This window comes from Castor canadensis, chromosome 8, assembly GCF_047511655.1.
Source record: "Castor canadensis chromosome 8, mCasCan1.hap1v2, whole genome shotgun sequence".
NCBI lineage: Eukaryota > Metazoa > Chordata > Mammalia > Rodentia > Castoridae > Castor > Castor canadensis.
This window is the reverse complement of record NC_133393.1, coordinates 16,009,574-16,036,398: the sequence shown is the minus strand read 5'-3', so window position 1 is coordinate 16,036,398 and position 26,825 is coordinate 16,009,574. Positions and strand designations below refer to the sequence as shown.

The window sequence follows — 26,825 nt, the reverse complement described above, 5'->3', positions numbered from 1 at the left end:
AGAGAGAGGACCGAGGGGATACAAGATGACTTGGTCGCATGGGGAAAAGGACACCTGACCTTGTAGAGTTTGGGGTCTGGTGGAGGAAGGTGGGGGCTAGACTGATGTTAGATAGACTGATGTTAGAATTATTAACTTATTGTTCTATTACTATTAATTGCTCCTACTGCTAGTACTACAGGGCTCCTACTGTACTCTACCAAGCACCTATTTGTCATTTAATCACCACAAAACCACTATGAGGTACATGACATTATTAGCATCTCCATTCTGTAACTAAAGAAACTGAGGCACAGAGAAATTATGTAACCTGCCCCAAGGGCAAGGATCTGGGGAAAAGGGCTGTGGAAAGGAGAGGAAATGGGTCAGAATGCTGAGAGATGCCTTTGGTTGTGGATGGGGGCAGGTTGGGTGGGCGTGAAGGAGTACTGTCCTATTTTCTGTATTTCTCAAGTGCAGAAGGTTAACCCTGGGACATGGTGGGGAGGGGTCAGTCCCTAAATGCTCCTCCTGGCTGCCTGTGAGGCCTCCTGATGATTGTGTAAATCAGGGCTCCTAAGTGAAGCCATTACTGGGCTGGGAGTGCCCAGTCTATTGCCCAATACCACTGCTTGAGATACGATTTTGAATTTAGTTTGTGACTCTTACCGTTGTAAATCCTGCCAGAGGAGATTGTGGGAGATGGATGCAACACCCCCATACCCTGGGAATCCCCAATTAGGCTGGAATGCCCCAGGCCTGAACATTCAGAGGCTCTGCTGGGTAAGAGAGCCTGTGGGAACTTGGCCCGGGCTCAGTGAGGGGGAAAAGGGACTACCTGGCCCTGTTCCTAATACCCTGATAATACCTGGACTTTTACCATGAGAAGCTGTCCAGCCTCTGAGATCAGTGAAGGATCAGAGACCCCAGAAGGGCCAGGGGATTTAACTGAACCTGTCCCTCCCCCAAGCCTGCCTTCCTAGAGGTACCTGCCCAGTCTCTGCCCACCCAAGCAACTTCCCCAAACTGTGGCATTGAACCTGCTTCCTCTCTCACTCCACAGATTCCACACATCCCCATTGGGGAAGGGCACCCCCTGATCTTATTCACAAATCATCATTTTCTTTCTCTGCCATTCTTCCAAATCCCACTCACGTGGGAGCAGCTGTACAGGGACCAGCCTCCCTCTGCCCTCTCTAACTCCCAGGCACAGTCTTGACTGGGCCCTTCCCAGATCAGGAAGCAACTTTACCATCTGTCCACATGCATCTTGTCCACCCCAGACCGCTTGCTCCTGGAGAGCAGGAATCACCCCTCATCTCTTCATTGTCTTGGTTAGTCTTGGGTAGTATTCACAAAGGAAGCTCAGTAAGTACTAGTTTGGGGCAAAACTACTCATTTCTGCAGCCTTAGCATCACTCACAGTGTGAGGAGTACAGAAGGTGCTAAATAAGTGTTTATGACCTGAAGGCATCACAGTCCCAGGTGCTAATTGAGCCCACAAACCACCAGTGCCTGCTCCCCTCCAGGACAGTGCTCTAGCCAGCAGGGGGTGGTCCCTGCTTCCACCCATTCTTTCAGGGACCTTGCACTCAAGGTCCTGTGGGATCTTCCTGGGACCAAGCCTCAGGGTGTTGCAATGCCAGAGGCATCATCCCTGGTGTGGGGCAGGGGATGAAGCCAGGGACCCTAAGATTATCAGAAGTGGTGGGCAGCATCAGGGAAGCACTCAGGCAGGTATGGTGTGGGAAGAGTATGTTGGACTCCCACAGGCAAAGGGCTCTGCATTGCCAGCCTGCTGCCCCGTGAAATGTGCTCCTCTGCATCAGCCTTGCTGAAGGTACGCCAAGGGTGGAGCTTCTCCTACCAACCAGCACTGGAATGGACAGAAGCTCCCACACCCTTCACATCAGATGCACTTGAGCACCCCGAGTAGTGTTCATCAAAGTGCAGTTCATGACCCATTAGTGGTCATGGAATCAATGCAAGGAAGTGGTCACAGCCAGCATGCTTAACCAAGCAGAACAAGGTAGGACAGCACAGAATAGAATGGAAAAGATGGAACTGCACCTGCAAGAATGTCACCTCATAATTTTTGTTTCCATTATATACATGTGCTCAGTATTTATATGTACTGAATGTATCTATTAAGTTGTCATGTGAAATATATTTTTCTTTCTTTCTTTTTTGGTGGTACTAAACTTGGGTCCTCCCCTTCACACCCTACCCATGACCTCAGTACTTTTTTGCTTTTAGTTTGTTTTCCAAATAGAATCTGGAGTTTTTTCCAGGCCATCCTACCTCTATTTCCTGAGTAGCGGGTATTACAAGTATCACAGGTGTGTCACACTATACCCAGCATGTGAAATACATTTTTACACCGGGTTCTGGTCAAAAGTTGAAGACCGTTAATGTAGACTTTAATTCATGTGTGCTTCCCACCCTCTCTCTCTCTATGATTTATGGCTGCAAATGAGTGGTGTATTCATCTCTGCTAAGCAATGTTCTGAGCATTTTACTTGGTGTAGAATTATGTCCCACCCAGTATTATAAGCAGAGCATCTTCAACAGAGGCACCTTTACTGAGACCTTGGGAACACAACAGATACCATGGCTATAAGGAAGTGATGGGAGCTCAGGTGCCAAAGGAAAAGCAGTAAATAGGAGCCCCAAGCTCCCTAATACTTTTGGTTAGCTATGGGAACAGCAGCCCTGCCTTCAGGAGAACAGAAAGCAAAGAACAAACAGGTCTGTGTGGACCACAGAAAAGCTGACCTGGACTCATTCCCTCAGCAGCAGATCAGGGCAAGAAGGGACCTAAGGAGCTTCTGAAGTGCCCCCACAGGGGGAGACCAATGGGTTGATTTGGGACTGACATAGAAATAGAACCCACAATTCCACTAGCTGCTCAGGCTTTCCAAGGTGTCAGCATGCTGAGCAAGCAGCAGGCCACACTGACACAGTGCTCTCTCCTTGGCTGTGGTTGGCTGCAGTATACCCCATCAGCCCATGGGGTACTGAGAAGACATGAAATTCTCTGCTATTCTCTTCTTGGGCCTCCACAAGAAGACATCTCAGCCCTAGGGTTTGAGAGAAAGCTGTTTAGAATGCAAGGGCTAGAATGGAGATGAGGGAGGCCCAGCCTTTGCAGCGACTAGAAAAACAAGAGCCCTAGCTTTACCCACATTTAGCTCTGGTGGGAGAGACAGGAACAGAGAGAATTACAATGAGGATAAGCTCCAGAGAGGCTGGAGGAAGGGGCAGAAGGCAGCAGGCCTGTGAGCCCAGTCAGGCTCAGGTTTCTCTGTTGAAGCTTCAGGGAGCCCAGATGTCTCCCTCAATCCTGCTGGCCTGGAGTTGAGGGGCCCCTGAGCAGGAATCCATGACTCCTGCTAATCTCTATGGCCCTACCAACTAAGTCCAGAGTCTCATTCATAGCAGGTGTTGAAGAGTATTTGAAGAATGAATGAATAAGTTAACAAACAAATGGGTGAATGAATAAAACTGAGCAAGAAGATACAGAATCTGTTCTCTGAAGATAGCCATCCAGGTAGGCTTAAAGAAAGTGATTGAGAAAGATCATTTAAAAGTTGACATAGGAGAAGAGATAAATGAGGGCTACAAATCATGAACGAGGCAGGAGTTGTGGGCAAGACTGAGCGGGAGCAATCACAAAAGCCTGCCTGCAAGTGGTAGTTAGGGGCAAGTCAGATTTGGGCAGGCCAAAGGCAGAGCCATGACTACACAGTAACGCCAGGACTCGGGAAGTACAGGATGTCACATCTGAGAGGCACAGAGGAGGGGTGGCTATAAAATACAGAACTGAAGGGCCCCAGGAGACTTCATGGGGTTGAATGAGTAGGAACATGGGGACTGTCCAGGTGAATAAGTGCAGGGGTGTATGGCAAAGGAAGGAGATGAGACGAGAGTGAGAAGGAACAAGATTTCCAAATCTCATCCCCAAGAGGAAATAGGGTTCACTCGAGAGCAGCCATTTTGCCAGAAACCTATGGTTCCAGCCTAGGCAGGAGTTTGTGTGCATCTCCCTCTGCCAGTCTTGAAGCTGCAGGGAACCTTAGCCACTAGAGAAGCAGCAGGAAAGGGGCCTTCTAGTCCTGCCAACACGCAGTAACCAGCTAGAGAAAGCTCTGGAAAGAAACCTGGTCTACTTCTGTAAGTTTGGTGATGAAAGTTTCCCCAGAAATTGACTATTGAGCCTCTGTGCACAAACACTTGTATATAGGCACACTCCATTACACTCAAGTGGCCCAGTTTGGGGCTTGTCCATAGCTGTGTCCCTCCAGGAGTGAAGGTGAGTCTGAGGCTGTCCATGGAGGGTGTGAGGGTCAATATGTGTACATTTGTGTGTGGGTAGAGAGGGGTGTCTCCCTACTTCCCTACTTCCAGGTTTTGCTGAAGTGCTGCCAGCCCACTATCTGGTTTCCAGCCCCACCTGTGTCTTCCTGGAGGTTGACTCTAAGCTGACAGGTGGCTTAAGGGGTCAGACAGTAGAGATCCCTCTCTGTATACCTACAGGATACCCATAGTTGACCAGGTGTGCATTGTGCATGGGTCACTCTTTCTGTCTGCCTCTCTGCATTCAACCAGTTGCTCCATGCTTTATGACTTTTCTTCTCTCTCTCCCCCCACCCCTTTCTTTCTCACTCCCTCTATTCTGATCCCAGGCACACAAGAACAGCAGTAGGGCTGTGGCTGGCCAATGGGATTCCTCTGACTCTTCCTCTGAGGGGTCCCCACCACCACCACCACTGAGCAAGCATCCTCAGGCTGGCTGAGTCCTCATTTTTCATCAAAGGGAGAAAACGCAAGGAGCAGCAGTTGCCAGGGGCTCCCTGTCAATCCCCAGTCATTTATCATGATAAAGACCTTTGGGGAGTAGTTGTTTTAGGGAGTTACATTTGGATGAGCATTACCTATTGCTATGTTTAAGCTTACCTCTGTGACTAAGCTGGAACTCAGCAGAGGCAAAGGAAGACATGAAAGCAGCTGAGTCCCCAGACATCAACCTCCCCTTAGGTGCAAGAGGCCTGCTGTGAGCCCAGGGCCATGTCACAAACAGCCTCAAGTTCTGGAACACCAAGAAGCAGAAATAGAAACTAGGGTGGATGTGGAAGGAGCAACAATCTCCAGCTTTGTTCCACAGTCCCCCCTGCCCTCACTATCCCAGCATTGTCATGGACACTACCTGCAGGCTCACTTCCTCACCTGGTTACTCTGAGATGTACCCTCAGTGTGATGCAAGGTACTGGATTCCAGATACAAAACGGAGTCATGATTTCAAATGACCACCACCACACTTATCAACCACAATACAGCACCAGGCCCAGTGCTTTACATCATCTCATTTCACTAGCATAATGAACCCGTGAGGTAAGTATTCACCTTATTCCCTTTGTACAGGTGAATACATTAAGGCACAAGAAAGTAAAGTAACTTTTCCCAAGTCATGCATGCAGTAAAGGAGGACCCTGTAATTCAAATTTGGGTTCATGTAAGACTGAGGTCCATCCCCTAAACCATTAGTCATCTGTAAGCCAGCTCCAAAAGTGGTTAGTGTCCAGCAGAGGACAGAGGCACAGGACCCCAAGGTTATAATACATAGTTTCTGTCATGTTTATGACCAAGACTCAACAGTGATAGTCACCCAGACATTTACTGAGGATCTACCATGTGCCTGAGGGCCTGGGGACACAGATGGACAAAACAAAGGCCATGCCCTCACAGAGATCATCAACCTCCCCAAGCCAGAAACGTAAGGGTCACCTTTGGTATCTCCTTCTCCTTCCCAGATCCCCCAGTCTAATCAGGGTCTCGCCTAATCCTCAGCAAGTCCCATTGACCTCACTACCTATGTAGCCCTAGCATCGGCCACCATTATTATAACCCAAGCCCCATGATGGCTCTCCTGAACTATGCCAAGAATCTCCTAACAGGTTTGCATCCACCCACTCTGGCCATCGTCCAGTTTCCACAATGTAATTAAGAGTGAGATCTTTTCAGAATGTAAAATCCTTCCCTTAAATTAGAATCCTGCAGTGCTTTTCCATTGATCCTGGCAAAAATACTTCTTACAAGCCAATGATGCCCTACATCCAGCCCAGCCTTTCCCTGCACCATGACCAGGACAGCTCCTCCACCTTCAGAACTCCGACCCTGGCTACCCCAGCCCCCACCACCACCATTGCAGTCTTTGCCATCACAGAAGCATGTGTCTGCCCAAAGCAGCCTCTCCATACCGTGATCACTGGTGGCACTGGGCTGTGCTGCATCAAAGCTCTGACCATCTGAGACACAGACTCAGAAAACACAACCAGGAATCTGTTCAGAGAAAGACCTTAATAAGACTGATCTGGAGTTTCTAGCTTTCCCAAACTCTAAGAAAATCCTCAAGCCATCATTAGCGGGAACACTGCTTTTCTTGCCCTAAAGTGTGGGAGTGAGCCAAACAGGAGTATCTGGCAGAGGATGTGAAGCACTGGGGGACCCCCAACATTAATATTCAAGTTAAATGCTGGCATGATGACCTTTAAGAGCTGCCTAAAGAGAAACACTAAGTTTAAGGTAGGGAAAAGGAGGCTCATTTCTCAGAGCTCTGAGAATATTACATGTATCATCCCAGTTTCCCCCAATTTTAAAGGTGAGGAAGCAGAAGAGGGTCAGGGAGGAGAAGACACATGATCAAAACCATACCACCAGTCCCAAGGACAGCCAGAATGCACAGTCTGCCTCTGAGACTCCTAGGAAAAGGGGATGGAGGGAGAGACACTACGAAAGAACTACTTCCAGCCTTGTCCCTGGGCTCCAAGGAGGAAATAGCAAGCCCTTCTTCCTCTGGGCTTCTGATTGTAAAGCACAGGGAAAACAAACATGGTGGTCCCATCCTGCTAGGGTGAAATTACAAGGTGGGTGCCCTCTGATTGATGCTGTCTTAGCTAAAAGAGGGAGCAAGAAGAAATTCCCCTCAATTCCAACCCCTGTGTCTATAGACCTTCTCACACACATCTCAGCTCTTATCCACAGTCGGTGGCATGCCCTGGGTGTGTGAGGGGCAAGAAATCTGGTAGTAGGGCTGGGCACACTGGATCATGCCCAGATCCCAGATCCATTGCCTATGTCCTACATCTCCTCTGAACTAAGAGTCAGAAAATGGAGAAATAGGCAGGAAGCCCAGAATTGAGACAACTTTAGCATAGTGGTCCTCGAGACAACTAAGTCATGGAGTGGTCAGGTTGCTTTCCTTCTTCCCTTTAGGGGTTGGAGTTAAGGGGAATTTCTCCCACTCCCACTCCCTCTTCCTCCTTCTTTTGGCAGTGCTGGGGTTTGAACTCAAGACCTGCTTGCTTGTGCTCTACCATGTAAACCATGCCCCCAACCATTTTTACTTTTAGTTATTTTTCTGGATAGAGTCTCAAAGTATTGCCCTGAGCAGTCTCAGACCAACATCCTCCTGCCTATGCTTCCTGCATAGCTGGGACTACAGATACACATCACCATGCCTGGCTTGTTTTGTTGAGATGCAGTCTCACTAACTTTTTTGCCCACATGGAGATCCTCCCAATCTCCACCTCTCCAAGTACTAGGATTATAGGCACAAGCTAGTGTGCCTGCCATACATATCCAGACTTCTTGCCCCTCACACATCAGGGGCATGCCAGCTGCTGTGAATAAGACTGAAATGCATATAAGAAGTTGCAAGAGCCACGGCTCACAGGCCAACTCTTAGACCCCAGTGCAGGGATTTCATGGTGCACACTGCAGAACTATAGTGTCCTAGCTGCACTGTAAAAGGTTGCCTGAGACATTTTCCCAGGGAGGGCTAGGCCAGCCCATACTGAGATCAAGTTTAAGCCTTGATTCACAGTTATCTGCTCATATTGTTCTTAGGAGGGAGACAGTCAGTAGACTGCTGTCAATGAGCAAAGGCAAAAACTGATGAGAGGAGGAGAAAAGGGGGGAAAAACTGCAGTGAGTTGCTTCTACATTTAGGGGGACAAAGTGACTATGTGGCAGCTTACAAAGTGGTAACCGAGGCATACCTGCTTGTCAGCAGACTGTCCACTGCCAGTTGTGAATTTTCCAGAGGAAACTCAAGAATTCACCTCGGGGTAAAGTCCTGTGGGATACCTGGGTGTGTCACCTGACCCAGTGCCAACCCACCAGCACATGCACATGAGCTGGGCCAGGCCTGCACCTTCCACCTCCAGAGCTGTTAGAGGTGGGGCTGCTGAGGGATCGATTCAGTAAGTGTGTTGTGTGTAAAGAACAGAGAAGGCTAATGGGCGGGCTCATGTGTAAATATCCCACAGACGGTGTTCGCAGTCAGTACCAAGTCTGTTCTGCCTACTGTTATCCTTTACCATCACTCTGTCACTAGACTAACTAAGGTCTCTTAGTTATCTGCCCCATGTCTACAGACAAGGAAACTAAGCCCAGGGAGGTAAAATGACTTGCCTGAGGCCACACAACCAGTTAGCAGAGCCAGGTTGGAGCTCCTACGTGTACTGCCTCCAATAGACAATAAATAGGATGGTTCAGTGGAAAGGACGTGGTCCCTTTGTCAAGAGTCATTTTACTAAACAAGGTAGTTCTGGTGCCCATGCCGTCAGGTAGAGGGCAATTAAAAAAGGGGAATTGCTTGGAAGCCCAGTAGCTGAGAGTCAGGAGGTGTGAGCCCCACCCAGACCCCAGGTGACAGAGATTGAGAAACTGTTGAAGCTGCTGCTGAGAGAGAAGCCCTAAGAATGGGGGCCTGGAACAGCCTGGGACTAGGGAAGAGTTAGGTGTCAGGGCTGGGAAGGCCTCCTATACCAGACAATGGCCTGGAAGGATGTCCAGGTTGAAACAACTCATTCTGGACCTGGGGCTGCGGCCTGCAGAATTTTCACCGGGGCATGAGTCTAACTTAGAACCCAGGCAGACTGGGTTGGAATGAGACCAGTGCATTCTCCCATCCACTGGTTAGGATAAGATGGGCAGCTGGGAGCAACAGTGGCCAGGAAGCACACTGTCCTGCCCAGCTTCCACTACCTAGACATGCCACAGCAGACTAATAAAATAGGGACCCACTGTTGCCTTCCCTGAACAAGCCTAGCCCTTTTGCCATGGTGGAAGGGTTTCTGCACGCTGATCCCCATTTCTCCACCACACTCACAGCAATCCACCCTCCACACAGCCCAGGCCTGTTTCCTTACCACAAATTGGATGATGTTAGGTATGAGTCTCAGCTTGGAAGCCTTCCAGCTCTCCATGGCTTTCTCACCTGGTCTAAGCTCCACGGCATAGTATGCAGGAGGCCCTCCTGGCCTGGCTCTGCCTTCCTGCACTGTCATTCAGCCCTGCCCCGACCTCACCCTTCACCTGTGCTCCCTCCATTCAGCTCCCACTTCCTCTAGTCAGGCCTTCCCCATTCCTTCAGCTGCAAATGCCTGCTTTGCCAAGTCTAAGGTTCTTAACTCTGGAATCAGAATCCCAAGGAAGCTCTAAAATTCCAATGGCCAGATGACACCCAGACTAATTAAATCAGACTCTCTTGGGGGAGGACTCAGACCTCTGTGTTTTTAACACCCCTATGGAATTTCAATGCACAGAACTTCTCTATCTAACCAATCCCATCTTGCTTTCTTGAAGACAGACCAGGTGTCTCAACCAATCATCAAATATTTATTGAGTCCGGCACTATTCTAAGCACTGGATATAAAAATAATGATAGCTAATATTTATTGAGCACTTGCCGTATGCCAGACACTGTTCTGAGTGCTTTACATATATTAACTCATTTAACCCATCCCATACCTCTATTAAGGACAGGTACTATGATTTTCCCAGTTACATACGTGAAAAAACTGCGACACAGAGAGGTAAAGCAAGTTTCCCAGAGTCACACAGCTGGTAAGTGGTACAGCTAGACAGACAGATGGAGCACTGCAGTTTGTGCTTTTAAACCCATACTACCCCTTCTCCATTCCTGCCTCATATTGCTCCTAGACTGCAAAGAGACACAATAAACAAGCAAGCAGATATAGAGTACGGAAGAGAGTGGAGGCTGTCTAGAGAGCTGAAGCCAACTTTAGACTGGACATCAGTATCTAGACTGCCACCTGAAGGATGGGATGAACTGAGCTGGGCAGAGGGCCCAGGGAGTACAAAAGCCCAAGGGTGGGAAAACATGCTGAGTTCTAGGAACTCTGCCAGTACGGGGGGAGGAGGAAAAGGGGGAGGGTGCAGAGGGGGTAAAGAAACAGAAGGGTCTCAGACCATCTGCAGAGTTCAGATCCCATTCTAAACATGGCTTGCATAGCATTTGTGTGCAAAGTGAGTGGGACCCTGGAGGCAGGGCAGGAAGGGGGCTGCTCCGCATCAGCCACAAAGTCAGAAGCACCCAAAAGCCAAGCTGAGGATGGATTACCTCCTCCTGGAAGCCTTCTAGGTTCCTCAGCCCAGTCATTGCATTATAATTATCCGTATACCTCTCTGCCTCCCCCCACAGACTAGGAGCACCTTGATGGAAAGGACCAAGTCTAAGTGGTGTGAGTCACCCAGCAGCTGAGCCAACCAGGTACTCAGTAGCATCTACTACCTATAAAGTGAGTAGAAGAGAGGGATACTGGGCCAACTGGACCTCTTTTTCCCAAATCTGCGGATTTCACAGTCCTTGACCAGAAGGGGATGGTACACCCACCCCCCAACCCCAGCAGAGCCCTCACCTGCCTCCTGGTGACTGAGTCCCCCACTTCTCTTGAGATGTAAAAGCAGTGTTGAGCTACAGATAACCTGTAGCAGCCAAGCCCCATCCCTTCCCCGACCTCAGCAGATCAAACCCTATCAGGCAGGGTAGTGGGAAGGGAGGCAACCACAGCCCATAGCCCACAGGAAGAAGCAGAATGCAGAGGTTACAGGTGCCTGAATGTCAACAATAGCCAGATGTTTAGCAGGCAATGTGGGCACCAGTGGCTCCCCCACTTCCGACAGCGAGGGCAGGGCCAGGCCTGGCATGGAGGCTCTGTGGTGCTCCCTCTCTGCCATCACCACCACTTACCAGCTGTACAGTCTTGAGTGCTTTCCTTAAACCCTCTCTTCCAGTTTCCTCTCTATGTTCTAGAGATAATAGTTATGGGAACAGTACTGATGTCCCGGGACTGTCCCAAAGACAGAACCACTAATAAGTGTAAAGTACTTGGACCTTACAGCACATGGTAAGAGCTTCATCATCCTAAACATTGCCGAGAACTTCCATGTCAGTGTCAAGGGACCCAGGTCACTATCCCACTCACAAATACACTGGGGGCCTCATTCCCCCCACTACCCCTCCATCTGGTTTATGAGGGAGTGGCCCATCCCTGTGAGTCACTTCAAGATAGCCATGAGATGCTAAGAACTATGGACAAGTTATCTGGAAGTTAAAGAGGAAAGGTCCCTCCCAAGTGGGAGGCCTGATGGGCAGTGACCCAGCAGCTGAAGAAGGGGGCTCATAAATCACCCTGGCCCAGCAGACAGTTGGGGTTTTTATGGGCCCTGGGGCCCCGTCCACTTTCTTGAACATCATTCAGAATTTATAGACTCTTGTCACTGTCCTTCCCAACTCATTTATTTAGTTGCCTTAGAAGCAAGTCTGGCATTAATAGCATCTTTGCTGCCTGGCCAGGTGAATACAGCTTGTTCTGCATTTAATCCCCAGCTGGGAGGAGGAGAGGGTTGGATGTCCACAGAGAGCCTAGGTATGGAAACCACTGGGCTCCTATTATCAGTAGATGTGAGGCCACAGGCAGTGGGGTGGGCAGGCCTCCTCTCCCTGCTGGGGAAGGATCAGATAATGACTAGGACATCAAATGGAATACAGGAGCCAAGGACCCCCCTTGCATATCTGGCCCTGTGAGGTCTGAGACCTCACACCTGCATCTAAGCCTGAACAGCACCGGAGGGGCTGGAGACCTGGCCCATTTATCATTAAGACAACAACAGTGAGAAGCCCAGATAAGACCTAGTCCTGCTTTTGTTACTTCCAAGCTGTGTGACTTTAGCTCAAACATCTGGTCTCTCTGAGCTTCAGTTTGCTGCTCTTTAAAACAAGGATAAAAGTGCCTGCAGGCTCTGACTACAGCATGGGCCACTGGGATGAATCAATGAGACCATGTACACATGGGGGAATTTGGAAAAGATTAAAGGGGAGTTGTGGCAGGGGGTCAAGAGTGTGGGTTCTGTTGCCAGATAGCCTGGGTTCCAATTCCAACCCAGCCACTTCCTGCTGGGTGACCCTGGGCACATTATGTTCCCTTTCTGTGTCCATTTTCTCTTTAGTATAATTTGCACAAGAATGCCTAATTCATACAGTTTTTGTGAGACTGAAGTAAAATAGTATCTCTCAAGCCTGCCAGGGGCTTCATAAACTTGGACAACTAAGAGAGATGCCACCCCCACAGATGCCCAGAGTGGCTAAGGCATGACATCAGACCCACATGGGATCCAATTCTGGCTCAGCTACATATTTGCTGTGTGGCCTGGATAGGGTTACCAACTCAATTTAGTTGGCCTGGGACTCTCCTAATTTAAAATGGAAAGTCCTACATTCCAAGAAGCCCCTCATCCCAGGAAAACCAAGACAGCTCCTGGTGCAATCTCATTGCTGTTTTGATTTCGGTTTCCACATGTGTACAAAGGTAGTTAGGAGACAAAATGAGAGGATGTGTATAAGTGATGGTACTAGCAAACACTTAAATAACATACACCCCGTGCCAGACACAGAAGCACTTTCTAGATAGTAACTCATTCAATACTCATTCAATCCTAGGGATTTGGAACTGGGTTTAGCCTCATTTTGCAGAAAGGGAAAATGAGGTTCAGAGAGGGGTAAGTGACTTGTGCAAGATCACACAGCAACTAAGTAGAATTGCTGTGATTTGAGTCCAGGCTGCCTGGCTCCTAGGCCTGACATGTTGTGCTCATCTTGCCCTCACTTAGCAAATAATCAATAAATTGTAGCAATTCATAAGAAAAGCAGGAAGAGTGTGAACCCTCAGCACAAGGATGTGAGTTGATGATCCTGAGTCCGTGGGAGGGAGTGTAAGGGTCACTTTACCCTTCACATTCACCTTGCTAAGAGACCTATTAACAAGGACAGACTGGGGCAAGCAGCTTGGCAGACAGCCACAAAGCAAACCCAGTGCCTCCCACCCCTGAAGGCCACCCAGACTTAGATGTTCAGACCTGTACTACCTGGAGTCATGTGACACTACATTCTGGGACTCAGACTCTTGATGTTTCCCTATCCTTCCCCCAAAAAGAAGATGGCACAGGAATTGCTGCCTGTTCCTGAATGGCTGCCTGTCCACCCTCAGCATGAGGCCTGCTTCTACGAGATGAGCATCTTGGCTACAACTAGCTGTGTGATGTGACCCAGACACATGTCATAGGACTAGGTCCCTAAAGAAAGGGGAGGAGGTAAGGAAGACCAGGAGCTTAAAGAGGAAGGACTGCTCACAGTAGTCCAGACTGGACCCAGTGACCCCTGCAAGCTTCTGCCCAGGTGCAAGGAGTCTGGGGAGGGAGATACACAGTGGGCACTGCCCGGAAGAGGGTTCTCACTACTGAGGACTGAGGCTGGACCTAGCTCCTTCCCTGATGTTCACTAGCTTGTCCTGCCCTGGGAGCCAGACCTGGCTTGAGAATGAACCTGTAGCCCAAGCAGCATTGCCTCTGATCAAAGCCAAAGCCTAAAGAGCAAGAGTAGATGCACACAGGGTCCAGGACAGTGGCTCCTTCCCTGGACTCAGGAAGAGGGGCAGACAGTGACTGAGCCTGGGCTCCTACTACCTTAACCCTGCACCTTCTCTCTGCCTTTGCTGGGAGCAAAATGGAGGGCATAGAGACCACAGGCATCTGTGGATATTGGGGTCAGAGGAATGTGGCCCCTAGTTCTGGGGACATTTTCAGCTACTATGAGTTCCCCCGCACAAATCCTGCCTTTGTTATAGTGAAACTACCCCAAATTTTGAGGGTGTGCAATGACAGAAAAGCATCTTTTAATGTCACCAAACCATCCAGTCCCATCCTCACTCTTTCACCCTAGCCTGACTCAGGAACCAGTCTGTGGCAGCATGGATTGTGGTTAAAAGTGTGGGTACAGGATCAGGCCACTTGGGTTTGAACCCAAGCTCTGCCCTCTTCCTAGCTGTGTGACCTTGGGTAAGCTAGTTCACCATTCTGAGCCTTTACTTCATCACCTGTAAAATGAACCCAACGCAGGGCACTAACGGGAAGATAAAATGAGTACATAAAGCGTACTTTAGAACAGTGCTAGGCTCACAGTTAGCACTGGATAGCCAGAAGCCATTATTATTATGGTGTGATATGCTATAATCCAAGCATGACCTGGTCATTCCATTAGCCTCTCTGAGAGCCCATTTCCTCCTGTTTAGATGGAGACACGTCTGCTTGCCCTACTTCCTCACTGTCATGGGGTCCAGAGGAGATCAGCAAAGCTACAACGTGTATGAAGTGGTACACACAGAGAAGGGATGACTATAACATATGCTCTAATAAATACAGCACAATATAAACATAATACCATAGGTAACACGATACAATGTGAGATAGTGTCCTACATTAAAACCTGAATTGAGAGAGGCAAGACAGATGGGGAAAGAGACAGCAAGGCAGAGAAAGGCCGAGCGAAATGGGGACAGAGCGTGGGGGCTAAACTGAAAGTGGGGGATCGACGTTATACTGTAATTTAAAAACCAATATACAGTAAATATCAGCCCAGCACTGCAGAGCAGCAGGGTGGCCGGGCCTGAGATAACTCAGTCCAAGCCAGGCCAGCTACGATGCACCCCGCTGGTCTCCCTGTAACTCATGTTCCATTACTTGCTCTCCACCCAGGTTTTATCTGGAGCACTGTACTGTATCTGAGGTGTCTCTCTCAGTTGTGAGCTGTGTTTATATGGTCTGAGATTTATGAAATAGGCTCATCATGGAGCCCTGGAAGTGAGCTTGGGACCTCAACTTCTCCCTTGGGAGAGGGAGCCTGTGCTGGGGCTTCAGTCCCAGCAGGCTGGCTTTGTGCTGAGAGTGGCCAGGCCAGGTGATCTGGATACTATCCAGGCCCCATCCCCAGCTGTTCTTTCCTGGCTCTGGACCTCATGTCCCACCAACCCCTGTTCCCTCTTCATGGTCATGCCCACCCCCATATCCTCGCCATGTCCATCCTGGACAGTGGGACTATGATCCCTTCCTGCACTCCTCCCCCCAAGTTCCTGACACCTAACCCACAAACATCCTCTCCTTCCTACCTGGGGTCTGGGTTCTCCCACTGGAGGTCTTCAGTCCTCTTCTAGGTAAACGGGTGCAAGGTCCAAGACCATTTTCTTGCTCCCCATGCTCTTCCTGTTCTATCACCCCCCAAAATTCCAGAAGTCTCCTGCCTACCCACCAGGAGCAGTCCTGGAGAAAGGGTGCTGGGGTGGGAGACAGGATATGCCCTTCTGGCCTTCCCCCCACCCACCAGGCCTCACTGAGTCAGAATCCTTCTTCCTTGAGAGAGACTCCCTACCCTTTCTGTTCCCTATGCTTCCCTACCCCCATGGTACCCATTCATCATCTCTAAGGTATGGGTAACATTACCAATCCTGTCATCACAGGTCGTTCAGGATGGTTCCCAAAGACTCCAAATAAACACATCCTGTGGCCATGCCACTAACTCCTACTCCAAGGTGCAGTGCACCACACCGTGCAGATCCACCTGGGTGGGCAAGCTAGGAATGCAGCATGGACCTCCTCCCACACTGGGGCTTATTCTTGCAGTCCAGTCTTGACCCCATTGACCATTGTCACCTTATACCCTCTGCTCCAAAACTCCTATGACCCCCTTGGCTGAACACAGTGTGGTTGTGAAGTATAATGAAAAACTCCTCTGAAAGAGGAAGCACTTAATAAACTCTGTGCCTCAGTTTTCCCTCATGCAGAATGGCTGCACAGTAATAATAATGTCTATTCTGCATGCTTGGTGGAATTATTGGAAGGGTCAAACAAGATCACATGGAGAATATTATGAAATTTGCTAAACTCCCATACATTCTAAAGAAACACCATTTAAGCCGGTACACAGTGGTCCCTCTCCACACATAGAAAAATAGCACTACTATTTCCACTACTTCTAGTACTGGCTTACAGTGTTCAGTAGGTGCTGGGCACTGCTCCAAGAACTTTACATACAGTAATTTATTGAATTCTTCTGAAAGCTAAGAGGCAGGTTTTATTATTATCCCCATTTTGCAGATAAGGAAACTAAGGCACAGAGATAATAACCTGCTCAAGTTCACTCACAGGAAAGTAGAATACAGAGGAAGCCTTAGGAATGGGGGCCCAGGGACACTCATATCCCTTCCTAAGCACAATGACATATCCACATACTGTCGTGCCTAAGTGTTTCTTGATAATTTGCCACATTATTTGTTCTGTCCTCATCATAGACAGAACTCCTAGGAACAAGGGACAGAATTTCTGCCCTAAGATGAAGACTTCTCAAGCATAAGGTATCTACCCTGCTGTGATGGCAAGCACAGTCCTCTGCCCTTCTGAATTGTTGTCCCTCTACAGACTGGGGACAACTGTCTCCTCCCAAGTATGATAGCCCTTATTTGTCACATGCTGAGAAGCTGTGACATAGGATCCAGAATTTATGTTTATTCTAGGTCTCTCCCCTTAGATCCCCTTCTCCACAGCTCAGCACTGATGACGCAAGTACTCAGGCCAAGAGGAAGATTAACTGGTTCTTTTGGGGCCAGCTGCCCCTGAACTAGGACCATGACCCCAATCCCTTCATCCCATCAGTGTCTATTTGAGTGAAATGGTAAAATGCCAGCTTAGTGTTGGGATGCAAAGAGGGATCTGAAAAAGCAGGTCAAATGTGCTTCTTAAGTGATCTTTATCACCAGCATACCGTCATCATTACCATCACAGACTGTCATTATCAACACTATCACCTCTACACCATCACCATCATCATCTCCACACTGTCATCATCACCTCCACACCAGCATCACCACCATCATCACCATCATCAGCATCACCTCCACACCACTATCATCACCTCCACACCATCATCATTTCCTCTACAACACCACCATCACTGCTATCATCATCACCATCACCAATATCACCTCCACACCATTACCATGATCATCATCATCACGTGATCATCAGCACGTCATCAGCCTCACCATCGAGTGTCATCACCACCATAACTGTTACCACTATCATCCTCACCATTGCCCTCACGCTATCATCATCATTGCTTATCATAAGAGTTATGGCCTGAGATCCTGAAAATGACCTGTTGATGAGGAACAGAGCTTGCTGCCCAACAAGTGTCCTGAGAAATGGTGACAGGAAGGCTTGCCTCCACACTGAGGACAGAGACAGTTAATCCTCCCCACCTCTGCCTTGGTGAAACAAGTCAGAATTGGAGTTGAAATATCTTTGAGTGACTTTCTCAATTATTGGAGTTTGATGTGAATAAAAGCTACCAGTAGACCAAAAGCCAGGAAGTAGGGAGTGACCACCAAACAGTCCAAGAAGGCACTCATGTCCTGACTGAAAAGGACAGAGGGCTCCAGGGCCAGCTCCTCACCCAGTTTAAGAATCTCCCCAGTCCCAAGGTTCCCATCATTATCTCAGAAAAAATATATTTATCCTTCATGTTTCCCAGGATGGTTCTACAGAGCAGAAAGTCCTCTGGAGCACTGCAGTGACTGGTGAATCTCTGGGCAGGACCACAAGTCTGGGTGCTCATGCTGACCCTGTTACCTACTCATATCTGAGCCAGTTCCCTCAACCAAGCAGAGAGGGCAAGCCCCACCCTACCCTGGGATCTCAGGGCTAAAGAAATCTTAAAGATGCTCTTTGTGGACAGTATTTTGTGAAGGCTGACTATCACTCACCTGTGTGAGAAAGGAAATGTGTGTGTGTGTGTGTGTGTATGAGTATGTGCATTTGTGTACATGCATGTTTGAATGTGAGAGTGTATCTATGCATGTGCATGCATGTGTAGGTGTGTATGTACTTGAGCATGTATTTAAGTGTATATGGGAGTGTGTCTTTGTATATGCATGGGCATCAGGTGTGGATGTATGTGGACACCTGTGCACTTGTGGGTATGTGTCTGAATGTGAGTGTGTGTCTGTACACATGCATGTGTTGGACTGGAGGAAGATGAAGATACCTCATGCAGCCTGCTGCCTTGGATCCTGGATTCAAGACTGAATCCAGCCATGGAATTTGGAATAAAGAGCAAAGCGGGGGGCATAGAGCAGAGAGAACCATCATGTCAGTGGTGACAAAAGAAGCTGAGAAGGAAGTCACAGGTCCTCAGCCACATCACTCCAGGGCCTAGGTGGCTCAGCAGATGTGTCTTTGCTCTGAGGCTGGCTCATAAACTCATAAATCACAGGATCAATGGACTAACCTGGAAGGGCCTTGAGAGAGTACCCAGTCCCTGTTCTTCAAGTAAGGAGAGGAAGGGAGAGGGATGGACAAGGTTACTCAGCAAGTGCCCAGCAGAACTCAAAAGGGAGCTCATTCCAGGCTCCCCTGTACCCCAGACAGTACCCCAAAACCAGACGTCAGAACCTTGTCCTGTAGACCTCTAATCTTTTACCTCCATGACCCCAGGGTACTTTCCATCCTCCCTCCTTTCTGCCCGAGGATGTGTCTAAGAGTTTAGCGGCTGCCCTAGGGGATGGTGACTTAAGATACTCCAATACCTTTTGAGAATGGCAGTACCATTTCTAGGAGTTTCAAGAGCTCAAAAATTTGGGCATGCTTTTACACTTCTTCCTACCACCCCCAAGCCTCTCTCTCTCTCTCTCTCTCTCTCTCTTATCAGATACTAAGACCCAAGCTGCAGTCTGAGCCTAGATCACTCTCCAAGTTTCTCCAAATCCTGCAGGCTGAGTGACCACATGTTATACATTTTGGGGACCAGACCATGTATGGTCAAGACAAGACAACTATTCTAAAGTAGGAGCCTTCAGAGACCCACCATACTCACTGGGCACTATAGTAAATACCCCCATCCCCCAGCTGATTTGACTATGGCTTCCTTAGCATGGGACTGGATACAGAAAGTTGGCTGAAAAGGACAGTGTTGGCTTTGGAGGAAAAGAACAGGAAGTGACTCCAAGGGAGGGGGACCAAGTAGAGTTTACATTCCCAGGCAGTTTATTACAGACGTGAGTTGAGGCAAGAAGGAAAAACTGCCCCTCTGGGAAGGGGAGAGGAACAGAGGTGAAAAGATGTGTTGAGGGGAGAACACCCAGGAGGGAACTACAGAGCAAAGAGGGCTTGAGAGATTGAACTTTCTGCTTCTTCAAGTTGTGTCTGGGCATATTAGCTCTGGTGTGGCTTCTGTAGGGGGTGAAGTAATGTAGGTCATGCCAATAATAAGTGCACTGAGCCTTAAAGAGCCCAACGTTGGAATTGTTTCAATCCCTTATTTTTCTAGGCTGCCCTGTTCATGCAGGACTACCACCAAGGAGGTCCAGGCCCTACTACAGGCAATCTCAAGATGGCTGATGAATTACAGGTTCACAGACTTGCTCTTCAATCCTCTCAGACAGTTTAACATCTGTGTCTTGTTTCTTCAATTCCAGTCTGTCCTCAGGTTGGTCTGACCCCCATTGCCCTTGGCCCTTGGGGATATTCAAGAAAAGAGACCCAGATCTGTCCAAATCATTTTGCTCTGGCTTTTTTGTTGCCACAGCTTTGGGTTTCCCATGCAGGACCCCCACATCTGCTTCACAACCTTCACTTACTAAGCAAGGAGATGGCCCAAAACAAACGCAGATTAATAGATCATGGCATGTGCAGACCATACCATTATTTGGTGTGTTTGAATTCAACAGTTTCCCAAGCCATGAGGCCTAGAATGTAGTTATCTCTAGTCTTTGACTTCTCACCTCTTTTCTCTTTGCCTTCTGCTCAAAGACTGGCCTGGTGTTTTAGGGCAGAGCATCCAACCCTGGCCTACCTGCCAGTCCATCTAGAATGGACACTCCTGTTCAGGAGATCTGTTTCTAGGGCTTTGCATGACTGACCTGCTCTCAGCAAGGCTGAGGCTGCTGACCCCAGGCCAATGCTTGGGTAGCAAAGTGCCAGGAATCTGTCTTCTATCATCTTCTGGACTCTTCCTCCCATGAAACCACCTCTTCTAGTCCTGACCATGAACCCTAAACCATGAATGCTCAATAAGGGCAATGCCACCCCGAGGAGGGAAAAAATTGGTTCTTGGTGGAGAGGCAAATAAAGAAAAATCTTCATCTTTTGATTTATAAAGCACAGATTTACACATGGTATACCAAGAGATATACAATATATCCATGGTAGATGTGATTAGCTAAAGTGTCTAAAAAATCTCTTTAAAAGGAGCAATAATGAAATAAGTTGGAGAAACACTACCTGAGGGAGACACCTTCTACCTCTTCCTGTGCCCTTTTCCTGTGCCAGCTGATTACAAGTCAGTGACGGAAGTGCCCCTCCCACCTGCCTGCCCCCTATCCCACAAACCACCTGGATCACATTGTCCTCCCTTGCAGTCTTTGACCAACCCTATTGCTTGCATGCCCAGTGCCTACCTGATTGATATCTTATTGGTGATCGCAGTTCCCCATGAACCTCATCCACGAAAGCCCACCTTAGATGTCCCTTAGCTGGGTGTTACCACCTTTGACATTTTGCTGACCTAAGAATATAACCCTGGATGCTGAAGGCCTTACTTTGTTTCTGAAGGATATTTGCCTGTGCTTGTCCTTACAACCCTGGGAGTGACCACTAGCAATGGAAGCCAGGCCTGGGAGCAGGGTGCTGGGACCTGCTTCAGCACAGGTAACACATGAGGTAGACAGGGTCCCTTTATTGGAGTATAGTTCTCACTCCACTGTCCCACCTCCATCTGCCTCACAGCTCAGAGGAGCCAACCTGACTGTTTGGTGGGTCCCTTTAAACCCATGGGCATGAGTGATGCCCATAGGGAAGGATGGGCTGTGCAGGGCAGAGTCTCTCTGACACATGCTCTGAAGTCACCTCCTCAGCCAGACCTGGAGGCCAGCAGGAGCTTAGAAGGGAGAGGGGTACTGCCCAGGGCACAGCCCGGTGTGCGGTTGGGGGGTAGTGCAGAAGAGTTAAGAGGACAATAAAGCTCATCGACAACATTGCCACTTACTAGCTACATGATAGGTACCCAACTTCTCTGAACCTCAGTTTTCTCATTTGTTAAGTGGAGCTAATAAAAGGCAAGTTCACAGGGCCATGTGAATTCAGTGAGACATGCATGTGGTGCTCCTTAGCACTCTGCCTATCACACAATAAACAATCATGACATAGCTGGAAGGAGCTGATCCTGATAGCCTAAGAAATTCTCAGAACATCCATCCTAGTCTTCAGTGTCTTCAGTGCTGTACTCCCAAGACTTCCAAAATTCCCAGTGACCTCTGGGAATTGAAGAGATAACAAAACCTGCCTTCAACAGTTTTGATGGGTTTTTGCTGTTCTTGAAATCCTTTCTTCCTCTAAGAAGCCCCCTAGGTTATCCTCACCCAGAGCAGGATGGGCATGGCTACCATTCCTGGTTCTGTCTTTAGACCTGATTTCCTGATCCCTCAAAAAGCACCTTCTTTTAGGCCCATTATGATTAGACTGCCTTCTCCTGCCCTGCTCCAGCTGGCTCATTAGTGCATCTGCTAAATACATGTCTGGGGCTGAGCCACCCCCCCCAACTCCACAGATTGGACCCAAGTTCAATCACAGGCCTTGTCCAGACCCCGAGAGAGAGGAGCTGTGTCCATCCATGTGGCCTGGGCCTGACATCTACCATTCCTGTGAGGTCCCCATTGAAAGGGGGTTAGGCAGAGTCAGGAAGAGAAGGTTGGGGCTGGGGGCTAGTTCACACTCAAGCCTCAGACCTGCAATGGTAACAAATGGTTGCAAAACAAGAGGCTCTGCTTCCTAAGCAAACAAATGTGCATGGCCATAAAACTTTAAAGCAAACTAAGAGAGGGAGAGCAGCAGGTGCCAGGGCCCTGGAGGTGAATTTGTCTTCCCCACTATCAATTTTCAAAGTTTTCTGGGAGATCGGGGATTCTTGTAGTTTTTTAATGCCCGACTTGCTGGCGATGGCATCAAACCCTCATATCAGCAACCTGGGCAGGGGGAGTCTGAGACACCATCCTCATGTCTCTAAAACTGCCCCCCACCACATAACTGCATCTCTTCGAGGGTTCTAAGAAGGGATGTGGAGTCTGCCAAGAAAACATCGGGTCATCACACATCTGTGGGGCTCATGCTACTGTTTCATGTCACTAGGTGAGAACACCTAGTGTTCAAGTGGCTAACAACAATGTAGCAGGACCAGAATTTGAACCCAGGCTCTCCAAATGTGGTGTCATTATAGGACACCACAATCCCTTCAAATGAATTAGATGCTAAATCCCACCTCTGCTCACAGAAAAATTATAAACCACAAATTATTGTTGCTTTTGTCCAGAGTCCAATATCACTTTGGTCATCTCCAATGGTTGGTTTGTTTATGGGTGGTTTTGGTTTTTTGTTTGTTTTTTTTGTTTTTGCTCTATGTGTCTGCTTTCAGTCTAGCAACCTTCCCCATCAGACTGTGATTCCCTAGATTTCAATAACTGTGTTCCTCTCAGCCTTAGGACAGGGGCTTTCTGAAAAAAAATTACAATTCCAACTTACTTTCTCAACTGTCCCTGGACAAACAGACCCAAGGCCAGGAGCTTGGAAGTGTCTATACATCCTTCCAAAACAACAACAAAGAGCAGACCCCATTCCACTACAGCTGAAAACGCATGGCAAGCTGGCGGTTGGAATCCAGAAAGCTTAAGTACTTAATTTTAATCTGGGGCTGAAGCAGGAATAAGAAAGAAGGATCCCCCTTTAGCCAACCCAGGGCTGGGAAGGCTAAAAGGCTGTTTGTTCTCCAGCATCCTCCTCTTACCCCCCTGGTCTGCATTTTCCACTCCCTACACCCTTCCTTCTTCCCTAGCCTGGCCTCCCTCAGACCAGATTCCTCCAGCTTCTCACATTTCTGGGCCTGGGAAAAGATCCCACACTTCAAAGAAGGGAGCCCAAGCCCCAGCCTCCCTCAGACCATGGCAGGCACCAGTCCTGACTTCAGAGCTTCTGCTGGGAGCCAGCCTCCCAGGAAGAACCTGCCAGAGGATGCACAAAAAATGTGAAGTTCGCTGTTTGCATTCCCCAGGGCAAGGGCAGGAAGATAAGTAATTACCTTCCTGGGCAGAAATTAGACCAGAACTCTAGATTGAGGGCTGGGCAGGGGCTCTAGCAGAAGCAAGGGAGGAGGCCTGGAGGATAGAGGGAATTCTGCACTTCCAGCCAAGGCAAAGGGAAGGATAACATTCCAGATTCGGCTGAGGGGCCAGGCAGCCACACTGGTCCATGGAGACTGGGCTCCAAGTGCAGGTTTCAAGAGTTCCTATCCTGCCTGCACAACCTTGGTCCCCTTCAACCTCTGATGGAGCCCACCAGCAAGTCCCACCACCCTCTCTCTGGGCTGTGCTGCGTTGCTGTATAAGCTCCTTGCAGAATGTGGTGACCAGCCCAAGGCACAGCCCCAAGACCTCGTTCCTTTGCTCAGGGTTTCCCCAGCATCCTACCTCAGCTCAGCTTCCCACCACCAGTTCCCATGGGCCCCCAGGGAAGTACAACAGCCCATCTGGAACCTCTGTCCTGGTGGCTGGAATTCCACAGCCTGGAGAAGGACACTTTCCTTCCTAGCTGTGTTTCTCCCAGCCCGGAACTCAGTTTCCTGAATCTGCCCCCTCCTCCAGTTCCACAAGACCAATCAGCCCAGCAAGGCAACAGCTGCCACCTCACACACACACACACACAAAAAGAGAGAGAGAGAGAGAGAGAGAGAGAGGGAGGGAGACTCTTTCCAATTCCGTTGTGGCCAGGGCAGAGGGTTTGCATCTACAGCGGTGCCTGTAACTCCGGCTCAATGTACAGGTTCTGACAAGCACCCTCTCCCTGCTGGTGGCTGTCTGTCAGTCTGTAGTCTGTGGCTGTCTCTAGGTGCACTTGGCATTGGTTTGGCTCAGTTCCTCTGCAGGCTTCTCTCTCTCTCTCTCTCTCTCTCTCTCTCTCTCTCTCTCTCTCTCTCTCTCTCTCTCTCTCTCTCTCTCCAGCTCTGGCTTTCAGAGTTCCTCTCCCTAGAACTGCCTCTGTCCTTTGTACTGAGCTGTCAGGAAGATGGGCAAGACACTCCCTGGAAGGTCTGTGCACAGCAGGACACTGCCTGCCTTCTCGGGAGATGCCCATGCTCTTCCTCCTCCCTGCCCAGGCCAATGTTAGAACCAGGGCAGGGCTGGGTGTGGGAGACAGAGACCTACCGACCGGGCCACGGCTAATGCCAGTTTCTATATTGCTTCATCATGCCATTACAGTGCCCCACACACAATCCCACTGCTCTCCCTGCTTTCCGCCCTCCCTGCTTTCTGCCTGGGGCCAGGTCCTTGCTCCTGCCCTACCTGCCTCTCCAAACTGCAACCATGCCTTGCTGTCCCCCATCCGTGCTGCATCAACCCCTCTGTACTTAGCTTTATCCCACCCCACCCAGCCACAGGGCTCCAGGAGCCCATAGCGCACCCACCCAGACCCCAACAAGGGCTCTAGCCAGGCCTCCCATGTGCAGAGATGCAACAGAGTGGTCTGGCTACAAAGTTCTTCGGTTTTCAATGGTTTCATTTGCCGTGGCTGCCGGCCTCGCATGGACCAGCTCCCCCAGCTCCCAGCCAGAGTTTCACCCCCACAATCAAAAGAAAACAAGAAAGGAAGAAAAACCTCTCGCGATGAGGATAGGTGAAAAAAGAAGAGGGTGTCGGCACGAGTTCCCAGGATGAGGGGAGTCCTCAAGTGAGAAAGAAAGGGATGCAAAGTTCCCTTTTCCCTCGGGTGCGTTAATCCATGCGCCCAGTTTCTGCAGACACCTGGGATCGCCAGACGCAGCCGCGATGACCACTTACCTGGGCAAGGCAGCATCTACCCCTGGCTGGGAGGCTCTGAGACCGGCTCCGTGGGGCGCCCAGGCTCCACTGCTCGGCCACGCATCCTTCCCAGTCCGAGACAGGCTGGAATTAAGCCCTCCAGCTCCAGCGAAGGCAGGCAGATGGTGGCCTCGGACGTCCACGCGTGGAGAGCCCTGAGCGGTTTATTCAGTTATATCCATGGCATTTAGCAAGAAGAAGGGGGGGGCACAACTTGTTCTCATCTCTTCCAGATTAAAAAGAAAAAAGAAAAAACAGAAAGAAATGATAATCCCTTCTTAGGAAGATGCCGGTAGGATTTTGCTGATCGAAGAACTCCAGGCATTCCCAGGAACCTCAAGGCATCTTGGAATGTGGGGTGTCTTCAAGTTCAGAGGAACCTGCCGGTGTGTGTGTGCGTGTGTGTCTCAGAGAGAGGGAGCCAGGCACTCACACCCACACGCACAAACACACACTCCCCCACACTCCCCGCATGCACACTGGCCCCCACGCGTGCGCGCACCGCGCACCCCAGCTCTCGCTCTGTCGTTCCTCTCGCTCCTCCCTCTCTCTCTCTCTCTCTCTCTCTCTCTCTCTCTCTCTCTCTCTCACACACACACACACACACACACACACACACACACACAGAGCTGTCACACAGGTCCGGGAGGGAGCTGGGCTGCGGAGGCCGCACAGGGCCAATGATGGAGAAAGCCTAGCGGCCCGAGGCTCTGGGGAACCCAGCGGCGGTGCGCACTGTCCCCGTCTGGCTCTCGGCGCTGCAGCCCCCAGCGGCGACGGGCGGAGCTGCAGGAGCCGGGAGCCAGCCTCCGCGCCCACCCGCCGGCCGGCCTGCAGCCCAGCGCATCCCCTTCCGCGCTGATCCACACAGCCGCGGAAACCCGCGGGATTCGCGGTCCTGGCAGAGTTGGCACGGGGACAGCGAGGACAGCTGGCTGGACCTTCTTGGAGGAGAGGGAATAGGCTGAGGCTGCGGCCCAGGTGGATCGTGTGAGGGCGGGCGGCTCGAGAACCCCAGGAACCGGGAGGGCGGGCACGGCAGCCCAGTAACACCGCGTTCCGGGCGGCCCGGCTGCGCTGCGGCTGCAGCCGTCGTCTGTGCTGCCGCCTCACGTGCGGAGCGCGCCATACAGCCCTCAGCCCGCCGCCTGCCGGAGGAAAACCCGACCGCGCCAGCCCTAGGCTAGGGGTGGGGGTGGGGAGATTGTGCCCACTCAACCTCGGAGCCCAGTTCTGATTCAACTCCCTAGCGAAGGACCTAGGAAAAATGCGCACCACACACACACACACACAGACACACACACACACACACACACACACACAGACACACACACACACAGTCTTGGACTTTTGGTGAATACTAGAAGAATCCATCCATCCTGGCAAGCACTGCCAGGATCGCGAATCTTTGCAACTATTCCCTTGTTTGATCTTCCCAGCAGTCCCCATGGGCCATGGGAAGAAACCGAGGCCCAGAAGAATAAAGGGACTTGTCCAAGGCACTCGGTGGTAGTGGAGTCGCTACTCAAAGCAGACTGTGGCCTTAGCATCAGAATGTCAGGTGCAGCCAGAGTCTGGTCTTTCTTTGGTTATCCCCTCTGCCCACTAGAATATCAAGGTTCAGTTCCTAAGTAAGGTAGGACTGAATTCTGTCTTCCTAGGCTCCTGAGAGGTGCGTGTACCTTTCCCACTAAAGGAAACCACTCGGGAGAGTCCCCCTGACACTCCAGCAGGTAAATCCAGGGGCAAGGTGAA

The 26,825-nt window shown here is 49.9% G+C and overlaps 1 protein-coding gene across 2 annotated transcripts in view; it reads right to left on the bottom strand.

Moving 5' to 3' along the window:
- The window catches only part of Lrfn2 (leucine rich repeat and fibronectin type III domain containing 2), a 156,821-nt gene extending 131,015 nt beyond the window's left edge, over positions 1 to 25,806 (bottom strand). For both annotated transcript variants that reach the window (XM_074082252.1, XM_074082253.1), the window contains exon 1: positions 25,050 to 25,806. The gene's annotated coding sequence lies outside the window, so the exon portion shown is untranslated. The remainder of the gene's footprint in view (positions 1 to 25,049) is intronic.
- Between the last annotated feature and the right edge of the window lie 1,019 nt (positions 25,807 to 26,825).